A 14040-nucleotide genomic window follows, 5' to 3' on the forward strand; every position below is an offset into this window, starting at 1 on the left:
ATCTTTACATTTGTACTTTCAACAATTTTCTGCAATCTTTTGTTAAAACATCTATATGCCTTGCTCTTAGATGAATAACCAATAAATATTCCTTCATCACTTCTAGGATCAAATATTCCAATATACTCATCTCTTCTAATGTAACATTTGCTTCCAAAAATTCTGAAATACTTAAGAGTAGGAGTATTATCAAACCATAGTTCATGAAGGGTCTTACCGGTTTCACCTTTGATGTGAACTTTGTTGAATGTATAGACTGTTGTACTGACTGCCTCTCTCCAATATACATGTGGTAATTTTTCTTTTGATAACATACTTCTTGCTGCATCCAAGATAGTTCTATTTTTTCTTTCAACAACTCCATTCTGATGTGTTGTCCGAGGTGCTGATAGCTGTCTTCTGATTCCATTCACTTCATAGAATGTATTAAATTCCTTAGATGTAAATTCTCCTCCTTGATCTGATCTTAGACATTTTATTTTCTTACCAGTTTCATTTTCTACCATTGCTTTGAACAATTTAAACTTTCCCAGTGCTTCTGATTTTTCTCTAAGAAAAGTAACCCAACACATTCTAGAGTAGTCATCAATGATTAGCATGAAATATCTATCACCTTGTAAGCTTTTAGTTCTATCTGGACCACATAAATCAATGTGAATTAAATCAAGAGCATTATTGGATTTTTCTAGAATACTTTTGAAACGAGCTCTAACTTGTTTTCCAAATTGACATTCCTTACATGCTGTATTCTAAGGTTTGACAATTTTAGGTAAATCTCTAACTGCCTTAGTAGTACTGATCTTCACCATGCAATCAAAGTTAACATGACAAAGTCTCTTATTCTATAACCAACTTTCATCTATAGGTGTTGTAGACACCCAAAATTGTCCAGTCTAATTAAATAAATATTTATTTATTTATTTAATTATCTAAGCCTAATTCTTCTATTAATTAAATAAATCTTTATTTATTTAATTAATTCATTTATCCTCTTCTAGCCTTATTTCTCATTTAAATAAATGCATTTATTTATTTAAATTATCATTTTCCTAAATTAAATAAATATTTTTATTTATTTAATTATCCTACTTCTATTAATTAAATAAATCTTTATTTATTTAATTAATTCATTATCTTTTTCTACACATGACACATGTCATTCATCTCTTAATTCATACACTACCTACCCCTTTCATTATTTTACTATTTCTTCTACCTACCCTCTAATCTTAGCCGACCTCTCTTTTTACACCTCTCAATCTTATCCCTCCATTTCATATTGTGTCTTCTATTTAAGGAAATGCCTTCTTCATTGTCAAACCCTAACAACTTGATCACTTGACTACACTACGATCCTACTTGCAACCACATTTTGTTCTTTGTTGAGCTCTTGTGCACATAAAATCTGAGAGCAAATATATCAAGCAAGATCAATGGAGATAGGAAGAATGGAGATCAAAACCCTATTGGACATGTGATGGTATAATCTCTGTGATTTCATTTGATTTGCATTGTCTTAGGTAATCTTCATATGTTATGGTGGATCTTTGTTGATTGTTAGGCTAGGGTTTTGTGGTTGGATTCATTTAGCCTTTCAATATTGTTATTATTGTTATCCATTTTCACCATATACATTTTGGCACGCCCAGTGGGACTCTTGTCCCTTTGCATTTAACCTTTTTGTTGCAGATTTTGCATTTTTGAAGTTGCAGATCGGACATTTTTTCGACGACATTTTAGGTTTTTCCGCGTCTACGAACTCTCGGATCGCATCTCTGATTTTTAGGAGCATCTGCGGAATCTGGAGTCGCGTCTATGTTTTTGACAAGTTTTATTTTGCAGGTCTCAGACAGGAGCGTCTGTGTTGGTTCTGCTCGCGTCTGTGTCAGATAAGGGTGTCTATGATTTTTGGTCGTGTCTGTGTCATACAGACGCGTCTATGTCGTGGGTAACAGTGTCTGTGTTTTTACTGTTTCAAAATTTTAAAATTTTCATTGATTCGGTTTTCGGATTTCGCACTCAGGGTTTCAGATCTGGTTTATTTTTGGACTAACCCTGTCAGATCTAGCTAACTAAGTTTGTGCATCTTGTTTTAAAAGCAAAAACTTTTTTGTTGAAGGCCCCTCTTTCACAAAGTCTTTTGGGTTTCTAAAATTTACCTAACTTGTGTGCTTGCAGGAAGGGGTGATCATTTGAAACAACCCAAACTACTAACAAATTTTGTTGCAGGTCCTTGGCTAGGGTTTTGAAATTTTGTTGTGTGCCTTGTTTTCATAGATTAGCAAACACTTCAATTGGTGCACTAAAATTGAATCATTGTCTTTTGTGTCTTGAGCAATAGGCTCTTTTTGTTTAATCTTTAGAGGGCCTGTCTTCCCGTGTGGTCATTAGGACTACTAGTGAGAAGAGAACGACCCAAGTGGTAGCAAAAAAAAAGCCATCTTCTTCCAAACCACTATAAATAAATGTATTCATGGTGAAAACTATGAATAACATGTGCTGATTAGTTCATACCGACACTATGTCTCCCCATAAACCCGTTTGATCAAATTTATTTGATCATTTGTAGGGCATAACCCCTACCGGCTGGGAGCCTTCTGTATTTACAGAGCTGAAAGTGCCGCATGTATGGCCACACAAGCGGATGCCCTTACTAGCACCTTTTTGTTTTAGAAGCCCAAATCCTTCTAGTTGTTGAGGCAGGAGGTCGGACCTCTGGTAGCGGCCCACACACATACGGTTCTTAGTAGAGATACAAAGTTTGCCATGGGGAGTTTTCATGGGGACTGATGCTTAGCTGACCCGAGAAGTGAGTGCCGAGGGTGGAGCCAGTGAGGTCAAGCATCTAAGTATCCGCTCTGAATAGCGTAGCCTCGAGGGTAAAACCCTATGTGGGATCAACAACTATTGTCTTGGCCAGCCATAAGAATTGTGCTTGTCTTATGTTAAACATTCAAACATTCAAGACCAAACAGCAAAACATTGTGTCTTTTGTGTCTTCAAGTGTATGCAAAACATTTTACATCAAACAACACACTTTTGGAGTCTAAACACTTGCAAACATTGAGTCCTCATCAACATTGTGTCCTCTTGTCACGAAAAACAGTCAAACAGTCAGATTTGGTCACAACAAAACAACTTCACAGATTGGAAAAATTGCATGAAGTTTACAGAAACGCGTCTGTGTCTGTTTTAACCACGTCTAAATCATCTAAGCGCATATGTGAAGGGCATAATAGCGTCTATGTTTCTAGAAGCATCTGTGTCGAACAGAAACACGTCTGTGTTTGGGAGTCGCGTCTGTGAAGTATACAGAAGCGTCTGTGTCCAGAATTGAAAATTTTACAGTCCAGCAAACAAAGGAAATCAGTTTCGGAATACTTGAGCTTCCTAGGTTGTTTCTTCAGGTTTCATCTAGCATTCAATCTGTCCTTGGGTCTCATACAGTCCATCATTGCTTCACATCTCATTTTACATTCATACTTGTCTAAATTTGGGTCAAAAGGTCACTTGCTTGTCCTCATCATACTTTGTCAACACACTACATACAACTACACTTTGCTAAGTGGTCCCTCATCAAGGTTTCTTACCTTTGGGTCTCATTTGGTCTTACTTAGAGTCAAGGTCAGCTTGCCTCATCAAGAGAAACTATCATCTCTTTGGAAGTCACACCTACTCTACTACATACATACTTGGTCTTACACTTTGGACATTGCAAGTACACCTCAAGATTCATTTACACTCCATACAACTCTTGGTCTTCCATACTCTTTCCATTTTTCATCTAGTCTCTCACATCTTGGTCAAACACCTAGTTCATGGTTGAAACCCATCTTCAAAAATCTAGGAGAAAAGCTAAAGAAGCTCAAGAGTCTGCAAACATGAGTTCTTATGAGTATGACAATGATTTATTTTTCAATCCTGAGCACACTACATTGCCTGACATGGATGTTTATAGAAACATTCCAAATGTGGAAAACGCAGACACTACAAACAACAATGCTACACACAATGACAATGTGGACAACTTTTCAATACAATCAGCAGATGTAGAAGAATCCATTATGAATCCTCATTTCAATAGATTGGTTGAAGAAATAATGAGGAGGGATCGACAATACTTCTTACACATGATGGCACAAAGTGGAGCTAAAATACCTCATGACTTTGACATGTCTCAACTTATGGAAAACCGACCCTCGCAACAAACTCACTCCAACATGGATCAAAGGAGACCTAATAGTGGAGGAAATAGAGGACCGCATATGGTACCTGAATCACCATCAGCTTTGCTTCAAAAACTAGAAGTCCTGCATACATAGGGTCAAACATATGATACTTACCTTCGAAGACCATTATGGAAGCCTTATGCAGATAGATATGCTCAATCACATGCTCAAGCTATGGATCAATCAAAACAATTGGACATTCAAAGGCATGCTCAAAATTTGGACACAAGGAAACCTCGTGTCAAATTTGGGGGCAACACAATAGAACATGACATGCCTATAGAATATGGTATACATGCACAAAATAGATATGGGGTTCCTCAACATGAAGCTATACCAAGTACTCCATATATGCCGCATCAATATAGACCTCCTCCATATGAACATGTCTATGATCAATATCATCCATACATGCAACAAGCTCCTCCTCAAATTGGTGTCTCAAACATGGGGTATGCTACAAGAAATCGATCTCCACCTAGGAGTAATTTGGAGCAACAAATTAGAGATTTACAAAAGAAAATGGAGGACATGAGTACACCAAAACCAACATACACTATGAGAGACATATGTCCTTATCCATTTGATAAGAGCATTCCAATGCCTCCATTTCCTGTACACTTTGTGACGCCAAAATTTGACAAGTATAGAGGAAAAGGGGACCCCAAGGCCCACATACGACAATTTTTCACAGCTTGCATTGAGGTAGCGGCAGAAGAAACATATTTGATGAGGTTGTTCCCACAAAGCTTAGGCGATCAAGCTATGGAATGGTTCTCTCAATTACCACCTGGTATTAAGTCATGGGGTGACTTAGCAGAGGCATTTATTCAGCATTTCTCCTACAATATAGAAACAGATATCTCAGTCACTACTTTGTGCAATACTAAGCAAAAGGAGGGAGAATCTTTTACATCATTTTTACAAAGATGGAGAAATCTAGCTAGCAGATGTTCTTGTGAAATCCCACAGAAACAAATGGTAGAAATGTTCACTCAAAACGTTAACAAGGACATTGGCTATGATCTAAGGAAAGCTTGTTTGTCCACCTTCAAGGATGTTATTGAAAAGGGCTTAGCAACAGAAAAGGTCTGAATTGAACAAGGAGTCATTAAGATATTCAAGGAAAACAAAGATGACTTTAAAGGAAAAGACAAGCCAAGATTTTGGAATAAAAACAAAAACACAGTCAATGATGGTGTTGTTGATGCCAATACAGTGCGACCCAAATTCATCTTTTCGGGATCAAGCTCTACAAACAATCAAGTGAATACTCAAACAACTTCTAGACCATGAAGGAAGTACACCCCATTGGGAGAACCACTTGAATCAGTCTTCAAAAAGCTTGTGGCAAATAAAGTGATCACAGTTCCAGATTTTCCTCCATATGAACCGAAGGTCAAACCAAATTGGTGGAATGATGATGAGTATTGTGAATTTCATAAGAGCAAGGGTCACAAGACAGGTAATTGTCATCGACTGAAGAACATTGTGCAAGATCTCATTGATAGAGGTGACATTGAGATTGAGGGACACTCATCCAATCAAGAACATGAGATGTTTAAGGAACCATTCCCAAAGCATGACAAAGGAAAAGCCAAAGTCACAGATGATCAAGCCAACTATACTAGAGCACCTTACAACTATGACTCAACTATCAATCACATCTTGATGGACAATCATATCTCTACTATTACCATCAAGAACAAAAACCCTGAGAATCCTCCTCAAAGACCCAAGATTGTCCTAAGAGGTGTTGGATCTTCTTCCGAATCTACCTCTGAATGTCATGTTACAACTCGTCGAGGTAAAATTACTTTGCCAGGTGCTTCCACTAAAAATACCGCTTCTTCATCAACCAAGCCTGAGTATGACCTTGTAGAACAGTTAGGGAAAACACCCACGCTCATCTCCATCCTTGAGCTCCTACGTATATCCCCCGCTCATAAAGCTATTCTTGACAAAATCTTGAGAGACACTGCCATTCCTACTGATCTGAACGTGGACCAGTTTCAAGCCATGGTGGGATACCTTTCCATTCCACACTCCCTCACATTCACCAAAGCCGATGATGCCTCCGTAAGTCAGCCACATAATGCACCTTTACATGTTGAGGCCTTCATACACAAACATCAAATAAAGCGAGTCCTGATAGATGGAGGAGCTGGTCTAAACATTTGTACATTGAGCACCATTAAACAATTGGGATATTCTGATAAAGTTGTGAATTCAACAAATCAAATCACCATCAAGGCATATGATGATGAAGAGCGCTCATCCAAGGGCACAGTCACCTTACCTCTAAGAATTGGGCCAGTCACAAAGGATGTGGTTTGTCAGGTCCTAGATCTAGATCTCACATACAATATATTGCTAGGACGTCCTTGGATTCATGAAATGAGGGCAGTCCCATCGACATATCATCAATGCATTAAGTTTCCTCATAATGGAGTCAAGGTAACAGTTAACGGTGATCCTAATCTGTTCATATATTGCAATAACCTGAGATCACATATTGAGACCATCATTCCCAGTAATCGTGAGGTTGTTCCTTCTTCGGCATACATTGACCCTAAGTCATTGAAACCTTCGACATCAAAACAAGGTGAACTTAAAGGCAAATTTCAAGACAAAGGCATGGGAGAATACACTTTAAATCAGACAATGGAAGGCCACATCATGATACAAAATGGGATCCTACTACCTTTCAAAGATGGGGCGAACTAGAAGAGGAAGATTTATACAAAATGCTCTATAAAGACATTGAAGATGACGCACAAGATCAGATCAATATACCCTATGAGAAATATGGCAAAGGCTTCAAGATTCTACAAAAATTCGGGTATGATAGAAAAAGCCCTCTTGGGTTACACAAAGAAGGCGTCATGGAACCCCTACAACCTGAATTGACTGTAAAAAGGGAACGCTCAAAGGGACTTGGTTTTCTGACTTCCAAGATCCACACTAAAAGGACAAAAGAGGCATCACAAATCAAAGTTGCCAAAGTTCAATAAGAGGATTACTATTCCACAGATTCCAACGAATGGGAATGGGGTTCAGACAAATCCTCCAGTGACTATGAGCTCACCGAGACATTCAGAGAGCCCGATGAACCCACAGAAGAAGAGGAATTTTATAAAAAGTTCAGAGTTGGTCAAGAAACAACCCATAAGGATTCTGCACAGTCTACGTCTCAAGGTTCTAGGTCGAAATCACATAGGATGAGGACACCTATCCTGGAAGGCGCTACTAGTGACGACAATTTGGATTCGCTCGCGATTGAAACTGATGAGGAGAGTGCCATCGATGACCTCGACGATTGCCTCGATATACCCGAGTATAACCACATCTTCACTCTTAGCCCTACAAACTCTGAAAACATTAAAGGCCTTCCCCTTGTCCACCACCAACTCATTGACTGGGATTATGAAGGACCAGCACAATTTGACACATTCCAAAATGACGAAGCTATTATTGACTATCTTGGCATACGAGATGATCTTCCCCCTGGGGACCACAAAGCAGGATACACCATAGAACTCAACAACATGGCATATTTTGGTGAGGGTGTCGGACCTTCCAGTCGCAAAAATGTGAAAATAAGAACAAATCAAGGGTCTTATGGTGAAAACCACACTGTGGCGCTATCTGATTCCAAAAAAGTAAAAAGAAAGGACGTATCTGAGGGCAAAAACCTCTCTGAGGCACCCGAAGATGGAAGGCTCGACATTCTCCCAGCATCATATGAGGAAAAATCATCCATGTTGTTAGAGGATACTATCAAAACAAACATTGGTACAGAAGAGGTTCCACACAATATATTCCTGGCTCAATCATTGACAAAGTCCGAAAGGGGAAAATTCATAATTTTCTTCAAAGAACGACAAATCAACTTTGCATGGTCATACGCTGATATGCCTGGACTAGATTCGGATTTGGTAATGCATCATTTGACAGTCAAACCGGGGGCAAAGCCAGTGAAACAGAAATTAAGGAAAATGCATCCACAAGTGGCATTACTAGTCAAAGTAGAGCTGGAGAAGTTATTGGATGTCGGATTCATACGCCCAATTGATTATCCCAAATGGATCTCCAATTTAGTACCTGTCAGTAAACCAGATCGCAGCATCAGAATATGTACAGATTTCAGAGACATCAACAAAGCTTGTCCGAAAGATGACTTCCCATTACCAAATATCGACTTGATCGTTGATCTCACAGCAGGTCATGAAATGTTATCTTTAATGGATGGATTTTCTGGTTATAATCAAATCAGGATTGCACCCGAGGATCAACACAAAACATCATTCACTTGTCCGTGGGGAACTTTCTGTTGGAATGTCATGCCCTTTGGGCTGAGAAATGCAGGTGCTACATATCAAAGAGCAATGACCACTATCTTTCATGATCTCATGCACATAACCGTGGAAGATTATGTTGATGATCTCTTGGGTAAATCAGTAGACAGAGATACACATTTGGACATACTTTCAGTCATCTTTGATCGGTTGGAAAAATACAAGGTAAGATTAAACCCCAAGAAATGTGTCTTTGGAGTAACCTCCGGGAAGCTCCTAGGATTCATTGTGTCCAAAAGAGGAATCGAAGCCGATCCAGCAAAAGTCAAGGCTATCTTGGACATGCCGCCACCTAGAAATATCAGTCAACTTCGATCCTTACAAGGGAAACTCCAGTCTATACGAAGATTCATAGCACAACTTGCAGATAAGTGTAATCCTTTTCAACACCTGCTACATAAAAATATCAAATTCAAATGGGATGATAACTGTCAACAAGCTTTTTAGATGCTCAAATATTATCTTTTGAATCCGCTAGTTTTGATGCCACTAATTCCAGATCAGCCTTTGTTATTATACATATCAGCTACTCCAACAACACTGGGGGCACTCCTAGCACAACAAATTGTTGACGGCAAGGAAAAAGCAGTATACTATATCAGTCGCACATTGGTGGGATATGAGCTAAACTACACACCAATCGAGCGTGCATGTCTCGCTGTGGTCTTTGCTTTACAGAAATTATGACATTATATTCTCACTCATAAGACTAAGTTGATTGCAAGAATTGATCCATTAAAATATCTTCTCAACAAAGCTACACTTATTGGGCGACTGGCCAAATGGGTAATGATCTTGAGTGAATTCGACATCGAGTATGTGGACAGAAAAGCAATAAAAGGACAAGCAATCGTGGACCAATTAGCAGATGCCCCCATGATTGATGATGTTCCTCTAAATTCATAATTTCCAGATGAATCCATTTTAACAATATCACAGGCAAAGCCATGGCAACTGTACTTTGATAGTTCATACACACAACATGGGGCAGGAGCGGGTATTCTCTTTATAACTCCTCAAGGCAATTCTATACCAAAATCATACCGCTTATCATTTCCTTGCACTAACAATATAGCAGAATATGAGGCATTAACAACTGGATTACGAATTACAATTCAATGGAAGATCCAAGAACTTCATGTTTTTGGGGATTCTCAACTTGTCATCTGTCAAGCAACTGATGATTACCAAACAAAAGATGAAAAATTAATGCCTTACAAGCAAATGGTGGATGATTTGAAACAGCACTTTACAAAGATAGATTTTGAGCAAATACCAAGAGAGCAGAATCGTGCTGCAGATGCCATGGCTACAATTGCTTCACTAATTGACCTGCCTCAAAATGAAACCTGCTATGAGTTCCTGGTAGACAACCTGTTGGTTCCTTCATATGAGATAACTCCTACTAAAATGATATGCGTTGTTGGTCCCGAATCCCAGTTATATGGTTCCATATTCACATATCTTCGTAACAATATCTTACCTCCTGATCTATCAAACAACCAACGTCGCACTTTCATTCACCAATCCTCTCGATATGTCATTCTAGCTGATATCCTATACCGATGAGGACTAGATGGCACTCTTCTTAGATGTTTAGAAAGTGACAAAGCTCAGATTGCGTTACGTGAAGTGCATGAAGGGATATGTGGTCCGCATGCTAGTGGTCCTACCTTGGCCAAGAAACTCATCAGGAATGGATATTACTGGCCCAATATGGAAAAAGACTCATATCAGTTTGTCAAAAAATGTAAGCAATGTCAAATTCATGGAGACCTCATACATGCACCAGCACAAGAACTACAACCACTTGCGTCTCCTTGGCCCTTTTGTCAGTGGGGACTCGATCTCATAGGCAAGATTCACCCTCCTTCTTCCAATGGTCATAAATTCATTATCACAACCATAGAGTATTTCACAAAGTGGATTGAAGCTGTGCCTCTCACACAAGTCACTGGGAAACAAATTGCTACCTTCATTCTTAACTATATCATCTGCCGCTATGGTATTCCTAATTCCATTATTACTGATAACGGGCGTCCCTTCAAAAATTAGGATGTTTGTGAACTCTATGACCGCTTCCATATTTCCCATCGTTTCTCCACACCATATTACCCCCAAGGTAATGGCCAAGCTGAGGCGTCTAATAAAACAATTCTTAAAATCCTCAAAAAGACAGTCGACGATGCTAGCCGTAACTGGCATATCCAACTCAATCCTGCACTTTGGGCCTACCACACAAGTGTCCGCACACCTACAGGAGCTACACCCTACTCACTTGTCTACGGCGCTGAAGCCATCTTGCCTATTGAGGTCGAGTTACCTTCTTTACAAGTCTCTTTGCAAAACATCATCAACGATGAAGATTATAGGGTCTCTCGCTTACAAGAATTAGAACTGCTGGATGAACGGAGACAAACTACTTTTAATCACCTCAAGGCTTACCAACAACGAATGAGTCGCAGCTACAATCATAAAGTCAAGCCTCGCACATTTGAGGTAGGTGACTTGGTTCTCAGAGAAAATCCAAAGAATCAGCAAGACAGAGAGAAGAAGGGCAAGTTTGAACCAAACTGGCTTGGTCCTTACATCGTTACAGCAGCCTATGGATCTGGAGCATATCAGCTTTCAACTACAGAAGGTGAACCTTGGGAGGATCCTATCAACAGCATGCACCTTCGCAGGTTCTACACATAGCTCTTCCGAATATCCTAATTTCTAAAATACAAAAAAATCAAAAAAAAATTCAAAAATACAAAAAAATTAAAAACAAAAAATCGTTACTTGGTGAAAACCTGGCAAACAGGCGCCTTGTGACACAAAAAAATTGAAAAAATCAAAAAAAAAGTAAAAAGAAATAATTTCGTCCAACGGTGAAAACCACTTCGGTGGCACCCTGGGCAAGTACCATGGTGAAAACTGGGTCACCAGCGCCATGCGTAGAGACATTGCTCCTCCTTCCTTTAGGATTCACTTTCATCCTTTCACTTTGCACACACTCACAACCTATTCACTCACAATAAATGTACCCATTCTCATCATGGCTTGTTATTGATCTACCCAAGATTGGTTAAGCTATCCATAATAAACCTCCCTTTCCATCCCTAATAAATCAGATCCTATCTATGGCTAAGGCAAATCCTACATCTAGTGATGGGTGTGGAACTGAGAACATCACATGTTTCGAGGAGTACAGTTTCTTCTAGCTTCCTTCAGTCTATCCGCGCACAATCCGCAATAAAGCAACATTTGCATCACAGATCCGCAATAAAGTTTCGTCTTCTCCACAATAAAGTATCAGTTTTATGGATTCAGTCAGTTTCAGATGAGACAACAGCAACAATGGGCTTCAACAAATCAAATCTTTCAACAGACTCAGACAACATATGGTTCAGTGCTATCTATCCTTTTTGTGAAAGTAAACATTGTGACCACAATCAAAATTTGACTTATACAAGTGACAAGAGACACTAAACTTGAGGACTACAATGGATGTTGGTGTCGAGTCTTGGTTTTCTTTTGATTTTATCTTTTGGTGACATGTCTTTTAGCTTTTCCAGGATGTCTTTGACTAGAGATTCTATCTCCAGGATGTCTTTGACTAGAAAGGCGAGGATGGGGTATCGTCACCTATTTGCATTTGCTGTCTGTGGATTGTCTTTTAGTAATGCTATGACTTGTCCAAGGATATGAGGACACTGTGAGTCTAGTATGAACTGGGGCATTCCTTGTTTGTGATTGTCTTATCTCCATGCAAACAGATATAATGACTTTCTGGGTCGAACATATGCCTCGATTGTCATAACCTACTTGCCATAATAAAGCTCAATGATGATAACGCACAAGAAGCTCTTTCACTTTCATATCTTCTGTCTTTCATCCCCCTTTCTTGATTGACTTCCATTATCCTTCTTGAGTCCGCGTAGCCTGCTATCACATGACTGAGTATAATGACACACCAAAAATATTTGCATTTCATGTAGTTGCACCTGCATTACCACATATAAGCATTTCATACATACATATAGATATCACAATTGCATCACATCCTGCACACAACACTTGTTAGCACAATTTACATTTACATTATCATATTCATCTGCATTACATACATTCACATTTGTATCATGCATCACATATAAAACATAAAAGAACAAAAATAAATATTGCATTGCATCATGTATATATTTGCATCCATATTCATAAGCATCATAAGAACATCTCATCACATAGCTACACATGCATATAGCTACCGCAAAAAATGAATCATCTCATATATATAATCAACAGTGTCATGATACAATGATGTCAAAACTCATATGGCTACAAAATCACCCGCAGGTGTCTACAATACAAAAAAATGGTACAAATACTGATACAAGGGAGCCCTCTATGGCTATGATGAACTCCCTCCCTCAGAGCTGCCTGGCCTCGATAGAATCTGAGCCCTAGAAGGACCCACTCCAGGATCATCCTGTCTGTCCCCCCTATCTGGTGGTGGTGGAGGACCCATGACCCCACCACTCGATGCCTGTCTCCTCCGGCTCCCTCCCGTAGCTGTCGCCATCCCCGATGGTCTATGGAAGCTCCTCGCCCGCTGATCTGCTGGCACGGGACCATAATATAGGTCCCTCCAGTAGGCAATCTCCTCTCCAGCTCGCAGGACATATGCGTAGCCTGCTCCTGTGTCCTCCGCCGCCTACCTCCCTGCCCTCAGCGCTGTCTCAGCCTCAGTGTAGCGCTGAATCGCCTGATCCCTCTCCCGCTCAGTATCCCTGAGCCTGATCTTGAGTCGTTCCCTCTCCCTCTCCAGATCCTGGATCTCATCTACCTAGCCCTGGAAGATCTCCCTGAGCTCAATCAGCTCATCCTCCTCTGGATCCCCACCCTCTACCTCTGCCTGTGGCTCTCCCTCTGTGGGTGCCTGTCCCTGTACCTGTACTGGTGCCTCAACGGGTACCTATCTCGGTACATGCCTAGGTCTCTGTACCTATCTCTGTCCCTGCTCCTGTGCCTGTACTGGCACCTGTCCCTGTACCTGTCCCTATCTCTGTCCCTGTACTCTAGGACCTTGTGCTGCTGGTACCTGCAGGGGCAATCCACCGTGACCCCTCACCACCTGGGCCTGTCCCTCCTATCCACCCTCCCTTCGAGGTGCCACCCTCCTCTCCCCAACTACTCCCCTCCACCTCCGTCGGCCTCGGCCTCCATCACCCCCACCATCATCATCATCATCATCTCCTCCTCCATCTCCCTCCAGTAACTCTCTTGGATCTGTCAGTCGAGAGAATGGATGCTCGGACCAATATGCTGAATACTCTGCATCCATCCCGGCGTCCTCGATCTCTGGCCACATATCCCAGGGTAGGGGAACCATCTCTACCAGCTATGTCAGTGCCTGATCATATGACAATAATGGCCCGAACTGCGCCTGATCCCTAACTGTGCGGGCA

The sequence above is a fragment of the Cryptomeria japonica genome, chromosome 10, assembly GCF_030272615.1.
Source record: "Cryptomeria japonica chromosome 10, Sugi_1.0, whole genome shotgun sequence".
NCBI classification, from domain to species: Eukaryota; Viridiplantae; Streptophyta; class Pinopsida; order Cupressales; family Cupressaceae; genus Cryptomeria; species Cryptomeria japonica.